The following is a 17066-nucleotide window of genomic DNA, read 5'->3' as shown; positions in this document are numbered from 1 at the left end:
ATATTATAAATGAACCAGCTGCACACTTAAGTCACCTTGCACACCTTCAAATAACTAATAACTGGATAATTCTGTCACACCCTAACCGATGGCGGAATCATTGGGGTGCGACACTGAGCGAAACAGATTGTCCAGAAGTTTCCATAACAACTATTAATACAAATTCAGTTTAAAATGATACGTCCCATACCGTATCCCGAATAAATAACAAGTTATTACAGATAACATCCAAACAATTAATCCTGTTCTGACAACTCAGATTCAAATTAAACATAAATTTTGTTCAATGCCCCTAAAGACCCAGACTGACAAGATCTACAAACAACTATGCACTAGCAGCTTGTTCTTGACAGACAACTATTTGTTGGGGGCCTCTAAAGACTTATTCTAGCTTCACTTCCCTAGCAAGCAAATACCTTAAACACCTGTCACATACGTTAAAATAAGGTCAATACATGAAATGTAAAGGTGAGCATACAAGTTTGATAACAACATATAGAGTTCGAATAGTTTACGCATAACCAGCACGTACACAGAGGGAAATGATGCATGTAAATTATCGACATGGACCTATCGATACCAATGACTGCGGGTTGACTGTCCGAGACAGTTCGGAATACATGATTACCACCGTAATCCATGCAAGTAATTGTCCTTAACAACCCCGGTGTGAACGGGTGCTGAGTCCAAACTATAGTACTACGTTGCTAAGGCAGGTAGACAGCATTCCACGTGTAAACATAACAACAAGCATACATTTAGTCACGTAATACATGCAATCGGTTAGCGTTCAAATAGTTTGAATAGTGTGTTCGATTGTGATTTTGATAAGTAACGTATGTAACACCCAAAAGTGCTAAAGCAAAAAAAGGGATTCGAGTATACTCACAGTGGTTGGTTATGGATTGAAGGGAGCGCTGAGAGTAGGGTTAGCCTGAATAGTTCGATAGCACAACAATGAGTAACGCGGAAATGCAAACAAGTGAAGATGGATCGAATAGTCTGCTCGGTCGAACAACAGGTTCGATCGAACGGGCTGTTCGATCGGCTTGAAAGTCCGTTTGAACAGTCCTGTTCGATCGGCTGGTAGGCTCGATCGGCTGGGCCATTCGAGTGGATTGTTTCTTCCTCTGATGTGTTTGTGTAAGATGGTTTGAACTTTTGAAGTTTTCGTTGTAGTGTTTGAGAACACTGAAGTGTTCTTGCCTTTCAGGTCGATCGAACGAACGGTCTGTTCGATCGGCCGGCTTAACCGATCGGTTAGGAACTTCAGAAGTGGTGCTCAGCAGAATGTCGCTCGATCGAACAGTCTGTTCGATCGGCTGGCATTCCATACTACGAACGAGTTGCAAAATCGATTAAGTGTTGAAGCATAGTATCTCATGATCCGAAGAGTAATGTTTACCAATCGAGTGGCGTATTCGATCGAACATCACTTCGTCAATAGCATACTTCATGAAATTTGAAAACTGTGGAACCATGTGCTAGCCGATCGGCTGGCCCGGCCGATCGGCTGGTATGTTCGATCGGCTGGGCTGTTCGTTCGAACAGCCTAGTCGTTCGGCCAGCAATTCTGACCTGGTCGGCCTTTCGTCTAACACTTGGCTGTTGGATTACTTGTCATGATTTTAAGGTATTCTGACAGCGAGTTAAACCATAGGACGTGGGTTCTTACTTGCTTCACCGGTTCGGACAGGAATCACCCAAGTCCGGCCGGTGAACTGTTCGGAACGGTAGTTTGATGTTTAACCCGAAATCGGTGAACCTTGTAGATAGTATCTGAATCTTGAACCTTTTAACCGTTAGAATGATTAGTTAGTTGGTTCGAGCTCCGTTTCTATCAGTTTTGAGGTTTTGAGTGTAAAATGTTGAAGAAAAGTTGGAAATCCTTCTATGAAGTGTTAAGATTCTTACAAATCTTAGTTTGTTTATGTGGAAATCGATCAGATCTAAGCTATTCATGGTTGAATGTGGCCAAGGTATGATGTTCTTCAAGAACACCATGATGACATCACCCAAGAACACTTAGATCTTGGTGATTTCACGGTTAGAAATCAAGTTTTGAAAGATAGAAAGGTGTAGAATCACGTAATGATAAAAAACGTACAAGAATTAGAGTGAAAACTTACCGGAGTTGAGAGAAATATGAGAAAAGGTGAAGAACAAGGCTGGTTCGGTCAGAGCTTTCCAAAAATAGAAAGGGTGATAATGACAGGGCTATTTATAGGCCTCCCAAAGAGGAAAGTGTCAACCGATCGGCCAGGATCTCCGATCGAATGGTCTGCTCGATCGGCCAGGAAAGTGCTAGCCGATCGACTGGCCTGTTCGATAAGGATGCTTCCTGTTCGATCAGTAACCCATTTTCGAATGTTTCGCGACGGTTTTCGATGTTTCGATTTCGATGGATGATGATACGAATACGATAGAGTTCCTAGTCAAATTACTTTCAGTCCCAACTACTATATCTAACATACAATCATCTATAAGTCACGTTTCGATGTCGGTTTTGATTGAGTTCGATTGCTTTTCAAGTTTCGATTCGAGTTTCGATTGATTCGATTGAATACCACACAAAACATAAAGTAAACATGCACAAGTAACACATAAGGCACACACACACGTAAGTATTACCATACCAGTTTCGCGTAGTTCGAGTCTCGAGTTCGATTGATTGATTTGATTAACTTAATTACTGATTGATTAACTTTATCGCATTGTTACTTCCTATTATTCACAGTCGTAAATCGGTTGCATTGATTAAACATTCAATCACTTCATTTAGACAACACTTACTCCACATAATACAAATAAAACACAAAATCGACTAATTACAGTCAAAGAAGTCAAAGTTGACTTGGACTTTGACTTTGACTTTGACATTCGAAAAAACGGGGTGTTACAGCCTCCCTTTGTTTCGGGAATTTCGTCCCGAAATTAGGCTCGAAGCTGCACATCACCGCGAGTCATTTTACCAATTTGATGCTTCAGATCTATCTAAACAACTGTGGGTACTTGGCCTTCATGTCGCTCTCGAATTCCCAAGTGAACTCCGCGCCTCGCTTACCTTCCCATCGGACTTTCACGATAAGGATGCGTGAGCGCTTGAGTTGCTTGGTTTGGCGATCCATGATTTCGACAGGCTTTTCCACGAAGTGTAAGGTTTCGTTGACCTGAAGATCGTCGAGTGGTACGATTAGATCATGATCAGCAAGGCATTTTCGGAGGTTAGACACATGGAAATTCGGGTGGACGTTACTGAGTTCCTCCGGTAGTTCGAGTCTGTAGGCAACTTTTCCGATCCTTTCCAGAATCTTAAAAGGTCTAACATATCGAGGCGCTAGTTTCCCTTTCTTGCCGAATCTGACTACACCCTTCCAAGGGGATACCTTTAGGAGTACGTAGTCGCCAACGTCAAATTCAAGGGGCTTGCGTCTTCTATCGGCATAACTTTTCTGTCTGTTCCGAGCTTTCACCAAGTTGTCTCGAATCTGGTGGATTTTGTCAGTCGTTTCTTGTAGGATCTCGGGACCGGTTAGTTGCGAATGACCGATCTCGTGCCACACAATAGGCGATCGACATCTCCTACCATATAAGGCTTCGAAAGGTGCCATTTGAATGCTGGCATGATAGCTGTTATTATACGAGAATTCGACTAGTGGTAGGTGTTGTTCCAACTACCACCAAAATCTATGACACACGCTCGGAGCATGTCTTCAAGAGTACGGATCGTTCTTCCAGTCTGTCCGTCGGTTTGTGGATGGAATGCAGTACTCAGATTAAGCGACGTACCAAGAGCCGCTTGAAAAGTTTCCCACAATCGAGAAGTAAACCGAGCGTCACGGTCAGAGATGATGTCGCGAGGGGTACCATGATTACAAATGATCTCGTTAGTGTAGATTTGGGCTAGTCGTTCCACCTTGTAGTCTTCTCGTATTGGCAAAAAGTGGGCTGATTTGGTTAGACGATCAACTATAACCCAAATACTGTCGTGACCTGATGGCGTGGGCGGGAGTTTTGTTATAAAATCCATAGCTATACTCTCCCACTTCCATATAGGTATCGGCGGTCGTTCGAGTAAGCCAGAAGGTTTTTGATGTTCAGCCTTGACTCTTGCGCAAGTTAAGCAACTTCCAACAGCGATATCCCGTTTCATGCCCGGCCACCAGTACTTATAACGCAGGTCCTGGTACATCTTCTCAGCACCGGGATGAATGGAGTATCGGGACTTGTGGGCCTCATTCATGATAATCTTTCGCAAATCGGTCCGCTTAGGGATCCAAATTCGGTCCAGATAATAGAATATCCCATCTGATTTGCTTACTAACTGAGCTCCATCGTGGTAGATCCTCTCTCTCTTCAATGTACGCTCGTTAAAGCAAGCATGTTGAGCTTCGCGAATAAGGGCTTCGAGGTTTTGCTGGGCTTGGATGTTTCGGATACTGAGCACGTAACTCTTTCTGCTGAGCGCATCGGCAACAACATTTGCCTTGCCTGGGTGATAACGAATCTCACAGTCGTAATCGTTGAGGAGTTCTACCCATCTGCGTTGACGCATATTAAGTACCCTTTGATTGAAGATATGTTGTAAACTCCTGTGATCAGTGTAGATTGTACACTTAGTGCCATACAGTTAGTGTCGCCAAATCTTTAATGCAAAGACAACCGCGCCTAGCTCGAGGTCATGGGTTGTATAGTTCTTCTCGTGGATCTTGAGCTATCGAGATGCGTAAGCTATAACCTTGTCTCGCTGCATGAGGACACAACCAAGACCTAGGTTGGAAGCATCACAGTAGACAATGAAATCGTTGCTTCCATCAGGCAGCGTAAGAATCGGAGCGTTTCACGGCATGTGCTTGAGGGTTTGAAAGGCAGATTCTTGTGCGGTTCCCCACACAAAAGGCTTGTCTTTATGAGTAAGAGCGGTAAGCGGCACAACGATTTTGGAGAATCCTTCAATAAATCGTCGATAATAGCCCGCTAGTCCGAGAAAGGAACGAACTTCAGACGGGTTCTTAGGCGTAATCCAACTTTTAACGGCTTCAATCTTCGCGGGATCAACGTGTATTCCCTGACTATTCACGATGTGACCCAGAAACTGAACCTCCTCTAACCAGAATACACACTTGGAGAACTTGGCGTAGAGGTGGTTCCCCTGAAGTAACTCGAGAACCAAACGTAGATGTTGCGCGTGTTCGGCTTTCGATTTGGAATAGATCAAGACATCGTCAATGAACACGATGACGAAACGGTCTAAGAAAGGCTTACACACGCGATTCATCAGATCCATAAAGACCACGGGTGCGTTAGTTAAACCAAAAGGCATAACAACGAATTCATAATGGCCATAACGGGTTCGAAAAGCGGTTTTGGGGATGTCTTCCTCTTGAATCCGCAATTGTTGATAGCCTGAACGTAGATCGATCTTCGAGAAACACTTGACACCTTGCAGCTGATCAAACAAGTCGTCGATTCGGGGCAAAGGGTATCGATTCTTAATGGTTAGCTTATTCAATTCCCTATAATTGATGCACATCCGGAACGACCTGTCCTTCTTTTTGACGAAAAGGACTGGCGCGCCCCAAGGAGAGGTGCTTGGGAGAATAAAGCCTTTTTCGAGTAATTCCTGGAGTTGATTCGAGAGTTCCCGCATTTCGGATGGAGCGAGTCGATACGGAGCTTTGTCAACGGGGTTAGCTCCAGGAATGAGGTCAATACGGAAGTCGATATCACGACTTGGCGGTAGTCCGGGGAGATCGTTAGGGAACACCTGAGGAAACTCACGGACCACTGGAACATCTTTGACTTCAACTTTCTTTTTTTTTTCCTTCTCCGCTACCACAATGTTGGCCAAGAAGGCTCGGTATTCCTTGCGGAGATACTTGCTGGCTTGAATACACGACATAAGCTTGAGACCTTTCGACGCTGTTTCACCGTATACACATAGAAGATCACCATTCGTAAGCGAGAATCGAATCATCTTTTCAAAGCACACAACTTCAGCATGGTTTTCGCGAAGAAAGTCCATGCCTACTATGACATCAAAACTTCCGAGTTGCATTGGAATAAGATCGATTGGAAAGATGTGATTGTTGAGCTCGAGAGTACAATCACGAAGAACAGAGTTAACTGCGACAGTTCTTCCTATAGCGACTTCGACTTCGAATGACGAGGACAGATAAGAGCGCTTACGACTAAGGACTTCTCGAATTCAAACGACACAAAGCAGTTATCGGCTCCAGTATCAAACAAACATGATGCATAAATACCATTCACAAGGAACGTACCATTAACCACGTTGTTATCCGCCTGAGCCTGACGGGCATTGATGTTGAAGGTTCGAGCATGGGCTGCTTGCTGCTGTTGCTGAGGCTGCTGTTGTTGTTGCTGGGGCTGCTGGGGTTATTGCTTAACCACCCTGTTCGGGCACCTGTTTGCAAAGTGGTTAGGATCACCACATGCAAAGCAGACTCGAGCATTGACTGCAGGTGCTTGAGCTGCTTGTTGGCCTTGAGGGGCGGGGAGTAGAGCTTGGTTGACAGTAGCTTGAACTGGGGCTTGACGGGGACCAATGTGTCAGTTCGCAGTGAAATGACCGTAAAGGTTGCAGTGAGCGCAAAAACAACAGGCTAGACCCACTGGATGATGATACGAGCATGTCGGGCAGAGCGGGTGAGGGCCTGTGTATGCACGCTTCGCTGGCGGTGCATTGATCACTGGAGCTGAGCGGTGGTGCTGTTGCTGCTGAGCTGGTACAGCTTGTAGAGGAGCAGCAGTTGTTGCGGCAGCACAGCTCTTGTTGCTGGAGCTGTTGTTGTTGTGCTTCTTCTTTCTTCTTGATGACTTGGAGGGTTGAGCAGATGAGTCGGTGGGTGCTGCGGTGGCTTGGTGCAGAGACTTGGTTTGCTTATCCCAAAAACCAGACTTCACTCGCTTCTCATTGATCTCAGCGGCGAGTAGGTAAGTCTCTTCAATCGTTGCTGGCTTGGCGGCGTGAACAAAGTCGGCTACACAGTCGGGCAGGGCTCGAATGTACTTCTTGAAGGTTTGATCTGGGGTCTTGACTTGATCAGGACAGATGATGCTAAGTTGTTTAAAGCGAGCCGTCAGGGCAGCGTTGTCTCCATCCTTCTGCTTAATGTTCCAAAACTCGTCCTCCAGCTTTTGGCGTTCATGGGGAGGGCAAAATTCATCCATCATAATGGCTTTCAGCTCTTTCCATGTCAGCTCGTAAGCTGCATCATTTCCGCGCTTGTTTCGTTCGGCCGTCCACCAGTCTAGAGCACGGGACTGGAAGACGCCCGTAGCATTGAGTGTGCGGAGATTCTCAGGACAGCCGCTTTGGCGCAGGGCGACTTCTATGGAATCAAACCATTGAAACATAGCGGTGGGGCCATCTTCTCTAGTAAATTCCTTTGGTCTGCATGCCTTGAACTGTTTGAAGCTGAAAACAGTCTTGGCAGCATCTTTGGGAGCTTCAGTTCTCGACTCCTCAGATGATTTGCTAACGTTTTCGTAAACATCGCTCACAGCTTTTGCTACTTGTTTGGCGATGATAGCAGCAAGACGTGTAACGCTCCGCTTTTTCACAACTTTCCTAATTTAGAAAGCGAGCCATGAAAATTTTTTTTTAGAAACTTGTCCGTTTCGAAATGGTTAATCATAGAGAAACCTTTTATTTTTCTATATAAAGATGGTTATATATTCTTTGTTTAAGTAACTAAAGTAATTAATTTTTATTATTTAAAAGTTTACTTTTATAATAATCTAGTTAACCTCGTTAAATTTTTTTAAAATGAGTAAACTAACCTAGTTAATTCTGTTGTTAAGTTGGTTCTTTTAAAGATAGCATAACCTAACCAAATTAATCAAAACATAGGGACTGAGTGTGCAATTTCTCCAACTACTAAAAGCAGTTAAAATAAAGGGTCTCCAAGCCCAAGCTCACTAATGAAAACCTAGATTTAAATAAGATGTCAACCCTAACTTTTTTTTCTCAGCCGCATAAGGTTTGTTCCCTCTTGAAATACTCTGAAACCTTATCTTTCAATCCACCATCACTGTAATCTCTAAACACCCCCAATTCCTTCAACACACTCCCTCTCGATTCTATTTATAGCAACAAACACACATATGAGAACCCCCCCTCAACATAGCACAACACCCACAACAGCCCTCTCCCCTCTCGATACCCTCACACATCTCGACACCCATTTAAACACCCTCACAATCCCATAACATTCTTTCGAATCACCTGCACTCTCGCCGGAAAACGCACACGTGCCAGAGAAGGTCGGAGTTCCGCTGCATACGTTCGTAGTTCACAACGGGACTTACTCGTGTTCGTCTCGTTTTACACACCCAAAACCTTTTTACGAGACCTTGGAAGGAAAGAAAACAGGTTCTACGACCCGCCACAAATTCGCTGGAGTTCCACAGACGTTGTTGGATATCGGAACGCGCCGGAAGGCGATACGAGTTCACGCCATTTCCGTTTCGGGTTATAATACACTTGCACGCCACCGGAGTTACGTATTCTGCCGGAGCATTTGGAACTCGCCGGAGTTCATCGGAGTTCACGTCGGAGATTCCCGACGGAACCGCATAACGTCGTGTTCGGAATTCCCTCTCTTCCTTACTTAACGGTATACCTCTCTTTAATCCCTTGTTTTCTTGTTCGATCAACTGTTGAGGTGCCATACATTCTCAATGTTTATGAACTCCAAATCAACTAAAGATGTGGAACAAGATGTCCCAGTCTGCATATTATTACCCAAATGATGGAGTTAAATAAACTCCCATGTCTTGTTCTGTTTCTTTAAAAATAATCAAAAGACGACATCGGCAATTTAGTTTTATTTGATGATAGTGTATGTAAAATTTAATAAAGAAGGGAGCCATGGAGATAAAGTAAGCTCGCCGAATTGCCGCAAATTTCGGAAGATGAAACGTTGATTTGAAAACAGATGCTTATTTATTAATATATGTGTATCATACTTTTCTTTTAATTGTTCATTTACGTAACAAAAAAAAAAATAGGACAAAATAGAACATGCATATGTATTTTAAAAGAACATAATAATAGTTAACAAAACATAAAGATTTTTTTTATATACATTTTTGTTATTACTATTGTTAATAAGTTTATGTAGTTATGAATATTACATATGTAAGTCATAAATATAAATATTGAAATATTTATTTAGACTTATAGTAATCACCTCTCGTGTGGTATTTTAAATATCTAGGATAATCGATTCCATTCGTTCGTTGGATTTCTCATTCTTTACTCGTACGTTATTTCAAGGAATCCCCATACGCAACCAATGTGAGTATACTCGATCCCTTTTTGCTTTAAACACTTTTGGGATGCAACATGTATTCTATATTCAAACACATGACACTTGAAACTTATTTGAAACATGCTCTATCCATTTAAACATGAAACATGAAACTTGTGATACTTGAGACTATTTTGTGCTATGTGAACGTTTAATCCCTGTGTGTAGTTCCGCCTTAACAATAGTAGCGCTATAGGGGTAATGCACCTCCCCGTTAGTCTTTGGGGTATTGTTAGGAGGAGACATATTAACCTCCCGTGAAACTTTGGGTTAGGTACTTTAACGCATTGGAAACTTGGGCTATCACTTGGACTGCGTAAACTAGCATGGCTGAAACTATTTTAATATCATGTTGGATATGAGTTTTTATTCTATTATGCTATGTAAACAAACTTGTATACTCGCTCTTTGCTTTTGCATTGAACTCTATTTTAATATATGTTGCAGGTTAATTGTTGGGGAGATATTCAAGATGAAACAAGATTTAGGGTGGACTAGATACACACCTAGATTAACCCATCTTTTACTGTTATGTTTTGTTATGAAACAATGTTGTTATTTCTATTTGAATCTTGTATGACGTTTAGTATTGAAATGAAATTTGAATTTAATTAAATATTGTCACATAGTGTTATGAAGTCTCTTGCAATCTATACACACTTCGTCTCATCCCGATGTTTCCGCCATCGGTTGGGGTGTGACAGATTGGTATCAGAGCCATAACTATAGGGAATTAGGAAAAGTATGAATGCTTTAACCTAGTCTATAGTTTTAGAGCTTTATTCGTATGTTTACTTGAAACTACTTGCATGCTACTTTATTTGCCTTATTTATTCTCTTTTTGATCTTTTAAACATATATGTCACTTATTTGTTAATACTTGACATGCCATCCTTACGTGTTAATATTTGTTTCATTGTGTGTTAATGCTTGTCTATTATGCTCGATACTTGTTGTATTATGTGTTGATACTTGTTTTATTGTTCTAATCCTTATGTGTTACTCTCGACATGCCTTCTTATGTGTTTATGCTTGTTCGTTTGTCCTTTTAACATACGCTCTCCCTAAGGCATTTTACTCGATTTTTCTTAAACTCGAAAACACTCATATTATACAAAAGAGACGAGTTTACCAAAATAGGCGTGAAACCCACAATTTGGTAAACGACTCTCATTCTACCTTTAATCTATTTTGCACGAAATTTCACCATAAAGCTAGGAGTGACATCCACAACTTAATGGTAATTTCCATTTCAACTCTAGTGGACCCTCGTCAAAGTGTCAAAATTTTATTTTGATCGACGAGTACCAACCACATTTAGGGTATGAAATCGTCAAGCTAGGGGTGAAACCCGCACCTAGTCGACTAGTCCCACTCCTTGATTTTTACATAAATCTCGCCAAGTCTCGAATTTTCGATTGAATTGGGGCATGTAGTAACCGGAAGGGTGAATACCGTTAACCGACTTGTCGGCAAGAGTATACCATCTATTAGGCCAAAGCATGCTCTTCAATTTCAAATGACCTTTCGACCACTCTGGTTAGTCAACGTTCCGTTTTGGAACCATCCAAGTCTCTTTTTATCGAACTTACGCCTTATTATTTTCGATCTTTTATGATGAAATTCTCTCTTGTCAATTTTGAACTATTTGTGAGATTTCACTTTTGCGCATACATCATACTATTACTTTTCATACGATTACGCATTATTAGCATGCATAATTTCTCGTAATTTTATTTACATTTTTCTTTTTGTAACAACAAGTGGAGACATATCGTCGAGATAGGAGTGATTTCCTTACCTTGACGATTAACTTCGCTTTCTGTCTCATAATACAACGATCTCACCAACAGTTTGGGGTGATTCCCTTACCTAGGTGATCGTTACCAATACTTTCTTTTAATATACTATAATATGTAAACACAATCATGCCTACGTCTAATCATTTATCGTTACAAATCTTCAATCATTTCAAAATACATTGTTTATATGAACGAATTTCTTATTCTACAATCTATTTACATATCGCTAACACCCACAAAATTCTTAGCTTTTACCATAAACGCTTATTCCCCGATTTTCAAAATTTCACGAAATGCTACTTATCAACCTAGTCGGTCTAATAAATCCATTGCCCACAAAATTTCGTATTCCACGTAATTACTAAAACACACCCATCTCACATATCATTAAACTAGAGATTTTCTATTTTTAATTGAGAATCAAATCAACTTTTTTCGCACACACCTATAAAATATTACCAGTATTATTTAAGCACTTACTAAAACTCATTTTCAAAACCAATAAAACATTTTTCAACAAGCACTAAGTTCGTATACCAAATTCCTTTTTCTAAGGATAAACTTTTTCTCAAGAATCTATAAACTTCAAAACTTTCTAATACAAAGTTACTTAAAACGATGCAAGCTTGCTAATCCCAAGAACTTTTCAAAACCTCGCTCGATACGCCAATTAAATTCAAAACACGTGGGCAAGGAAACTTCATAAGAACCGACAAATTTTCAACTATGTAAATTCCTTTAAAACCATAATAAGCATTTCCTTTCTTTTACAAAGTATCCTTTCGTATAATCCAAGGATGTTTTCTTTTATATTCTCTTTACATTCACAAACTAGATTTTACATTCCATGACAACTCAATCTATTTTAACTTCACGTTTTGCGCAAACAACTATATATGCATATCATTTTACACGTTTTAGTCAATATCTCACAACAATTTCACGCGTGTCACTCGTTCTTTTTTTTCCTTTCATACTCAAAACTTTTAAATCTTTTACGCGCATAAACTCATGTATTTTGATTTATACTTTAAACAAAATCGTCATTTCCTACACCCATACTTATGCATTTTGTGCCTTCACTTATGTTCACGCTTACACATTTATGTTATAATCATGATTCACAATTCATACGTTTTACGTTTATACATACATTCACAATTACACATTTACGTTGTACTTACATTCATGTTTATACTACATTCACATTCACATTCATGTTGATACATTTTATGTTTTCAAATGCGCTTATACAACTTCGTTTACACTTATATTCATACATATATTTTTATTCCTACTTAAACCTTCATGTTTTACACCTATATACACGTTCATATCTATGCTTATACATCTTATGTTCACACTTATACTCGTATTCATGCTCATACGCTTTGTGTTTATACTCATACTCATGTTTGTACTCACCTTTATGCTCATTTTTGATACACGTTATGCTTATACTTATGCTCACACTCTTGTCATACGTTTTGTGTTTGTGCGCACATGCGTATTCATATTTAAACTTATGCTATGCTTATGCTTCATTTATACACACGATTTATACTTTCGCACCCATACGTGAGCGAAACCCGAAGGATTCGCTTACGTTGGACTTATACTATTTGGAACGTAAACATGCTTATATGCTACATTTCTGTACTCACGCATTTTTGTTTTCAAAATTTATGTATACCTTGAGTCATACGTAACTAGTACAAGCTATGCGGATCATGCGACGGTAAATATAATCGCGGGTGCACACGGGATTATAGTGATGGGCGTATGAGAAACCATAGAGTGTACTACTGTGTATGGTAAGACAACGGGATGTAACATGACACCGAATACGAAACGGACGTAACGTGGTCAATACATGGTGAATACGCCGTTGGTACTTCCTATATATAAGTGTTTTCACTATGTTACCAAACTTTCGTAAAACGTGCCGTGAGAAATTCAGTGTTTTGTAGACCTTTTGGACCTAATACAAACTTTAAACAACTCACAAACGCATTATATCCGATTAACCATGACGAGAATTCATTCTTAACACGATACTTTTGCCTATCCGATACTTATGCTATTCTTATACTCATGATCGTCATTAGATCAATCGTTCACCATATACCCCAATTATTCTCTGCTGTCTCAAACTTCAAAGCCTCAATTTTAAACAATCCTCCTCGGTTTGCCAAAAACCCTTTCGAGTCTTACTCTTGAATAAATTTCGGGACGAAATTTCCTAAAGGAGGGGAGACTGTAACGCTCCGCTTTTTCACAACTTTCCTAATTTAGAAAGCGAGCCATGAAAATTTTTTTTTAGAAACTTGTCCGTTTCGAAATGGTTAATCATAGAGAAACCTTTTATTTTTCTATATAAAGATGGTTATATATTCTTTGTTTAAGTAACTAAAGTAATTAATTTTTATTATTTAAAAGTTTACTTTTATAATAATCTAGTTAACCTCGTTAAATTTTTTTAAAATGAGTAAACTAACCTAGTTAATTCTGTTGTTAAGTTGGTTCTTTTAAAGATAGCATAACCTAACCAAATTAATCAAAACATAGGGACTGAGTGTGCAATTTCTCCAACTACTAAAAGCAGTTAAAATAAAGGGTCTCCAAGCCCAAGCTCACTAATGAAAACCTAGATTTAAATAAGATGTCAACCCTAACTTTTTTTTCTCAGCCGCATAAGGTTTGTTCCCTCTTGAAATACTCTGAAACCTTATCTTTCAATCCACCATCACTGTAATCTCTAAACACCCCCAATTCCTTCAACACACTCCCTCTCGATTCTATTTATAGCAACAAACACACATATGAGAACCCCCCCTCAACATAGCACAACACCCACAACAGCCCTCTCCCCTCTCGATACCCTCACACATCTCGACACCCATTTAAACACCCTCACAATCCCATAACATTCTTTCGAATCACCTGCACTCTCGCCGGAAAACGCACACGTGCCAGAGAAGGTCGGAGTTCCGCTGCATACGTTCGTAGTTCACAACGGGACTTACTCGTGTTCGTCTCGTTTTACACACCCAAAACCTTTTTACGAGACCTTGGAAGGAAAGAAAACAGGTTCTACGACCCGCCACAAATTCGCTGGAGTTCCACAGACGTTGTTGGATATCGGAACGCGCCGGAAGGCGATACGAGTTCACGCCATTTCCGTTTCGGGTTATAATACACTTGCACGCCACCGGAGTTACGTATTCTGCCGGAGCATTTGGAACTCGCCGGAGTTCATCGGAGTTCACGTCGGAGATTCCCGACGGAACCGCATAACGTCGTGTTCGGAATTCCCTCTCTTCCTTACTTAACGGTATACCTCTCTTTAATCCCTTGTTTTCTTGTTCGATCAACTGTTGAGGTGCCATACATTCTCAATGTTTATGAACTCCAAATCAACTAAAGATGTGGAACAAGATGTCCCAGTCTGCATATTATTACCCAAATGATGGAGTTAAATAAACTCCCATGTCTTGTTCTGTTTCTTTAAAAATAATCAAAAGACGACATCGGCAATTTAGTTTTATTTGATGATAGTGTATGTAAAATTTAATAAAGAAGGGAGCCATGGAGATAAAGTAAGCTCGCCGAATTGCCGCAAATTTCGGAAGATGAAACGTTGATTTGAAAACAGATGCTTATTTATTAATATATGTGTATCATACTTTTCTTTTAATTGTTCATTTACGTAACAAAAAAAAAAATAGGACAAAATAGAACATGCATATGTATTTTAAAAGAACATAATAATAGTTAACAAAACATAAAGATTTTTTTATATACATTTTTGTTATTACTATTGTTAATAAGTTTATGTAGTTATGAATATTACATATGTAAGTCATAAATATAAATATTGAAATATTTATTTAGACTTATAGTAATCACCTCTCGTGTGGTATTTTAAATATCTAGGATAATCGATTCCATTCGTTCGTTGGATTTCTCATTCTTTACTCGTACGTTATTTCAAGGAATCCCCATACGCAACCAATGTGAGTATACTCGATCCCTTTTTGCTTTAAACACTTTTGGGATGCAACATGTATTCTATATTCAAACACATGACACTTGAAACTTATTTGAAACATGCTCTATCCATTTAAACATGAAACATGAAACTTGTGATACTTGAGACTATTTTGTGCTATGTGAACGTTTAATCCCTGTGTGTAGTTCCGCCTTAACAATAGTAGCGCTATAGGGGTAATGCACCTCCCCGTTAGTCTTTGGGGTATTGTTAGGAGGAGACATATTAACCTCCCGTGAAACTTTGGGTTAGGTACTTTAACGCATTGGAAACTTGGGCTATCACTTGGACTGCGTAAACTAGCATGGCTGAAACTATTTTAATATCATGTTGGATATGAGTTTTTATTCTATTATGCTATGTAAACAAACTTGTATACTCGCTCTTTGCTTTTGCATTGAACTCTATTTTAATATATGTTGCAGGTTAATTGTTGGGGAGATATTCAAGATGAAACAAGATTTAGGGTGGACTAGATACACACCTAGATTAACCCATCTTTTACTGTTATGTTTTGTTATGAAACAATGTTGTTATTTCTATTTGAATCTTGTATGACGTTTAGTATTGAAATGAAATTTGAATTTAATTAAATATTGTCACATAGTGTTATGAAGTCTCTTGCAATCTATACACACTTCGTCTCATCCCGATGTTTCCGCCATCGGTTGGGGTGTGACAAGACGTCTGTCTCTCTTTTCTTGGCGAGTAAGTGGGGTTCGGTGTCCGGATGACGACATGGTCTGCAACAGACATCGTCGTAGGTCTCAGACACATCAAAATCGAATCTCACCTCACACGTCTACTACTTACTAAAGCTCAGGAACACGCCGAAACACGTATCACATAAACACATAGGCACATAACCACAGATACACGTAAGCACAGAAGCACATAAGCACGTAGGCACGTAAAGCACAGAGTCACATAAACACAGAAGCACATAAGCACCTAGGTATTTGATCACAGATGCAGTCAGAATACAGAAACCTATTATTCAAAGCTCGTGTGTCGTTCGTATAGCGATCGCGCATAGCATACTGGATAGCATCGTATAATATAGTCTACCTTAGTCATAGCATAGCATAATACCGTCTATATCGTAATTGGATATCGAATTGAGATAGAATAGCAATGCGAGTCGTGTGTGTTGATTGAAATGGCAGCAAAATCGAATAATATCCAGGGTATAAACACACAAACAGATAAAGCACATATAAACACATAAAATCAACGAGTCAAAATACCAAAAATCGGAAATTGGATCGTCTGCGGCTACTAGACATCGACTACCCAAAGTGATTCGACTATTCACATTAGACTTGTCGTCACTTTCGACTTTAAGGGTCGTGTTTCTTCCTCGATTCTCGGGCATTCCACACGCGTCCTCTAGGTCATACTTGTGAGTTCAAGTCATTGGAGTCCGTTGAAGCTTTGGTGAGATGAGAGCATGCCCGGAATAAATCGCCGAGGTTAGGGTCTCACCCCTGGCTTAGCAATTTCTTCCTTGTTTTTAGAAATTCTAAGGAGAATTTTCATCAAAATGGGGATTTCACTCCTGATTTGGTATAATTCTCCTCGTATGTTATTGAAAATATCAGAATATGCATGAGTAAATGGATAAAAATAATCATAAGTCAGGCAATTTAGTCGAGAGTTTGCGGTTTTCACACCTATTCCTGACCAAATTGCTTAACTTTTATTGAAAATTCGAGTGTAGTGATAACGAAGAATTGCAGAATAAAGCACATAAACTCGGTCTGATGGTTCCTAACTATAGTGTAGGTCTCTATGACAGCGACCCAGACTAGGTCGTGTCTAGCCTAATTCCCTATAGTTATGGCTCTGATACCAATCTGTCACACCCCAACCGAT

Source organism: Helianthus annuus, chromosome 3, assembly GCF_002127325.2.
Source record: "Helianthus annuus cultivar XRQ/B chromosome 3, HanXRQr2.0-SUNRISE, whole genome shotgun sequence".
Taxonomy (NCBI): Eukaryota; Viridiplantae; Streptophyta; class Magnoliopsida; order Asterales; family Asteraceae; genus Helianthus; species Helianthus annuus.
The sequence above is the reverse complement of the archived record's forward strand: the minus strand, read 5'-3'. Positions refer to the sequence as shown.